At 41.5% G+C, this 4873-nt stretch overlaps 1 pseudogene; it reads right to left on the bottom strand.

The window, feature by feature from the left end:
• Positions 1-710: 710 nt before the first annotated feature.
• LOC112630747 lies at positions 711-2318 on the bottom strand (annotated as a pseudogene).
• Positions 2319-4873: the final 2555 nt, after the last annotated feature.

The following is a 4873-nucleotide window of genomic DNA, read 5'->3' as shown; positions in this document are numbered from 1 at the left end:
TGAATATTGGATATTATTTGATAGTTTGTGGTAAGAAAGAAAAAGAAAAGAAATGACCCTTCCCCCAAGATGTCCACTTAATCCCCAGAAACTGAATATGGTATATATATGGCAAAAAGGGATTTAGGGTTGCAGGGAGAATTAAGGTCACTAATCAACTGATCTGAACATAAGAAGATTAACTGGGATTATCTGGGTGGGTCCCATGGAACCTCAAGGATTCCACTCTGTAAGAGGAAGAAGGATCACACAGAAGGAGATGCAAGGTGAAAAGGACTTGATCTTGTGACTAGCTTTGAAGATGACGAGAGGAGGCTGTGAGTCAAGGAAATACAGGTAGCCCCTAGAAGCTGGGAAGTGCCTTCAGACTACAGCCAGGAAGTAAACAGGGACTTCAGTCCCACAGCCACAAGGAGCTGAATTCTGCCAGTCGGAATGAGCAAGAACATGGATTCTCCCCTCAAGCCTCCAGAAAAGAATGCAGCCTACAGTCAGCACTTTAAGTCCCATGCAACCTATAACAGATTTCTGACCTACAGAGCTTTAATGTCATAAATATGTGTTGTTTTAAGTCATGAAGTGTGTGGTAGCTTTTTATGACAGTCATTGAAAACTAATACCTGGTCTTTTTAGCAGAATAACGAGCACCCAGTAATGTGTCATTCATGCATATCTTTTTTTTTTTAGGAGGCGGGACAAAACTCCAGAGTTTAATTTTCCAGCATGACTGACTTGGAAGTGTTCCTGTCAATATAAAAGAACTTGTTGGGGGCAATGGAGAGGATGAAGCCGGCTCCACGGCTGTACTTCCAGCTCATGGCCCGGTCGTGGTCCTTCTGCAGGTTCTGCTGCAGGCTGTCAGCTGCCTTCTTGCTGAGGGCCATGTTCGGCCTTGCAATAGTGCTGGGGGTGGGGAGACGGCCGAACAAAGGGGACATGTTTGTTTGTTTGTTTGTTTTGAGACGGAGTCTGGCTCTTTCACCCAGGCTGGAGTGCAGTGGCCGCGATCTCGGCTCACTGCAACCTCTGCCTTCCTGATTCAAGCGATTCTCCCACCTCAGCCTCCCGAGTAGCTGGACTTACAGGCGCCCAGCTAATTTTTGTATTTTTAGTAGAGACATGGTTTCACCACGTTAGCCAGGGTGGTCTGGAACTCCTAACCTTGTGATCCACCAGCCAGCACAGACTTTTGAAGCCATCCATAAGTTTGAGAAATTTCAGTTTCAGTTCCTGTTCTCAAAACCAGCAGTATCCCACTGGCCAAACTGGTTCCCGTCCACTTCCTGGTTTCAGAAGCTGCCGTTTTGCCTGACTCGTGATCGACCTCTTCCTGCAAGTCCTTTCGCCTCCCCTGGTCTATGTGCACCTCGTCCATGTTGCCTTTCTTTTCCAACACCACTTCTAAGTCCGTGTCTGTTTCCTTCTTCCAAGGGTCTCCTGCCACCCCACTCTCTTTCCACTTATTTATTTTTTCTTCCTTTTCAGAGCTGGCTCCTCAGTTACCTTCTTCTTGGACTTCATCTTTTTCTTCGCAGGGGCCTTAGGGCCATCTCCTATGGGGATGTATTCCGGATCCTCAACTTTCACTGGTTTCTTTTTACTTCCTTTATGGGGGCTGCTCTCCAAGGACCTGGCGGGCTTGGAGTGGCCTAGGAGGGCGTCTCCCTCCTGGTGGAATTTTTTTTTTCTTCTCCACCTTCCCACTGTGTTCCCTGGGGCTCTTCTGCTTCTGTTTCTGCCCCAAGGCTGCCTGTTCCTCACCCTCCTTCCCCGCTGAGCAAGTGTCCGCAGCAACCCGGCCTCCCAGAACCAAGGATCCTGGACTGAGAAGGCTGTGGGGTCCTCAGCCCCCTTTTCTTGCCTTCTTGTGTTTTTTGAGTTTCTTTCCAACCCTGGTTTCCTCCTCACCCTATCTAAGGTCTGGGGAGGTTCTCACCCCAGAGGCATGGGACATGGCCTGAGGTGACTTCTTTTTCTTCTCCCCACTGAGGAACTCCAAGTGGCCAAGCACCTGCTTCCTGGGGCTGGGTGACTTCTCTGTCCATCTGGCACACAGCGTGGTCTCAGGTTCCATGTGCTTCTCGCAAAGGGTGCTGACACCTTCTTTTTCTCCTTTTTCTTCACTAGAGCATCTCAGGTACCTGCCCATGGACTACACTCTTAGAGGGGAATGTGGCTTTTATAGGAGAAACATCAGCAAGGTAATCATCACTGTTTAAAATTGAGTATTGAGTCTCTGGTTCTTTGACCATTTTCTTCTTGTTTTTCTTCTCCCGGAGCCCAAGGCCCAGGTCTACTTTGTGTGTCTTGGTGATCATCCTGGTGGGCCAACCTTCCCCGTACTTCTTCATGCATATCTTAAAGACTATTCGAAAATAAAATGTTTATTGTATTACTCAATTTTTATAGGAATGAGTGCTCATTCAGCTTCCAGACATTCCTAAGGCAAAAGCACTACCTGTTAAGTGTGGTTAAGTGGGCAACTGAAACCTGGGATGCATATAGTTCAGAATAGCACAAAGACAACCAAAAGAGGGATAGATCTTAGGAGAAGCACTGGAAGAAAATACCTCAAGAAGATGCATCGTTTGCCACAAAGAAGTGGATGTAAGAACATGGGCAAAAGTAGGGGAAAACAGGGTATTTTTGGCAGTGTCACTCACGTGGGCAAAGAAATCAAGTGTAAGCAGGGTATAAGGCTAACCAATTATCTCTAGACATGAGATATTTGTGGAATATTAGATGTAAGACAGAAAGAAAATTATTGAAAACCACGAAGGCAAACTTATGAAGTTTCTATTTAAAATTGTGGGCATTTATTGTAAAAGCAGTGGTGGTATTGATAGGAATAATAAAACTAACGTTAAGGGAAAATGATGACATGTAACACTGAGTACTTACCGTTTGTCATAGTATAAATGCTGTATTTACCCATGCAATCCTTTCAACAGCTATTGAAAGATTAACTTCTATTATCACCCTTTTTCACATTGAGCAAAACTGAGACAAAGATAAAGTAACTGCCCCAAATCAAAAGGTAAATAAATGGTAGAACAGGAATTTGAACCCAGATCCTCTATTTCAAGAATGCATAATCTTACCCACTACATCATAATAGTGCATTGAATATCAACTCCATTAGATACTAGCCTGGGCACTTGACACATATTAAATAATGTCTCACTAATCCTTTTTTTCCAAATTAGAAAACTGAGGCTAAGAGTGGTTAAGCTGTCCAAGATTTTTCAGGTGAAAAAGATGGAATTCCAAGTCTGTAATCGTGACAGAGTACCTATTATTGTACTTGCCCAAGTTGATCTCCTGGTCTCATTTGATCTTCCCACCTTGGCCTCCCAAAGTACTGGGATTATAGGCATGAGTCACCACACCTGGCCCATTAAAAAAAAAGAAAATTAATACAAAGAACTCCAGGAAATGAAAAAGGGAACAAAATCAGATGTGACACAAAGAAAAAAAAATGGCAAATGGTAGATTTAAAAACCAAAAGGCAAGCCAAAACTGGAAGTATATATTCATGTAACATACATCTGGCATTCAGCTTATAATAAGAATACAAAAACAGTCCCTACATTTAAAAATGAAAAAAGCAACCAAATAAAAATGGATAAAATACTTGAGTGGGCACTTTAATAAAAATATACAAATGGACAATAAACATATGAAAAATTATTCAACATCATTGGTTATTTGGGAAATGCAAATTAAATGTAGTGAATAATACTTCACACCTGCTTGAATAGCTAAAATTTAAATTTTTTACAAAACCAAATAATGAGGATGTAGAGCAACTGAAACCCTCATCTGTTGTTCATGAGAATATAAAATGGTTTGACAGTTTTTAATATAGTTAAATATATATCTAGCCTATGACCCAGAAATTTCACCCCTAATTATTTACCCATGTGAGCTAAATATATTTATTCACACACTTGTAAAAGAATATTCGTAGAAGCTTTACTTAAATTAGCCAACAATTGGAAACAGGCCAAATATTCATCAGCAGGATAATATAATGTACTATTGATATACCCAACAGCACAGATAATCTCAAAAACAATGATAAGAGAAAGAAGCTGCTAAGTTCTTTCTCTTATCACTGTCCCCCAAAGTGTCCCCCAAAGTTCATGTGTTAGAAACTTAATCCTCAATGCAGCAGTGTTGAGAGGAGACACCTATAAGAGATGATTAGGTCATGAGAGCCATGCCCTCAAGGGTGGATTAATAGGTTAGTTATCTTGGGAGTAGGTTTCTGATAAAAGGATGAGTTTGGCCTCCTTCCCCTCTTTCACATTCTCGGCTTGCTTGCCCTTCTGTCTTGCTTCAAAGGATGATGCCGCAATGAGGCACTTGCAAGTCTCATGACCGTGGACTTCCCAGAATCTAGAATACCAAGAAATAAATCTCTGTTCTTTATAGATTACTTAGTTTCATGTATTCTGTTATAGCAACACAAAATGAACTAAGACAAAAGCCATACATGAAAAAGTACATACTGTATGGTTTGATTTATATGAATTTCAAGAAAAGACAAAACTAATAGAAATTAGAAGAGTTGTTGACTGAGGGGTAGATTGACTGATAAGGGCCATGAAGGACCACTTTTGTGTGATTGAAATGTTCTTGACAGTATCTTGACTAGGGTGTTGGATACAAGGCAAATACATTTGAAAATTCAGATTGAATGTCACACATATCATCTATGACTATCATTGTGTATAAATTTTTCCTCAATCAAAAAATACTGCTCACTCTAGCCCTAAGCTAATGCTAAGTTTACAACACTACAATGGTTACCTATTTGTAAGGCAACTAATATGCATCAGTCACTGTGTACAGTGTAGGAGTAGAAGGG

The sequence above is a fragment of the Theropithecus gelada genome, chromosome 8 (assembly GCF_003255815.1).
Source record: "Theropithecus gelada isolate Dixy chromosome 8, Tgel_1.0, whole genome shotgun sequence".
Classification (NCBI taxonomy): domain Eukaryota; kingdom Metazoa; phylum Chordata; class Mammalia; order Primates; family Cercopithecidae; genus Theropithecus; species Theropithecus gelada.
Note: the sequence above shows the minus strand (reverse complement) of the source record. Positions and strands in the feature narration are given on the sequence as shown.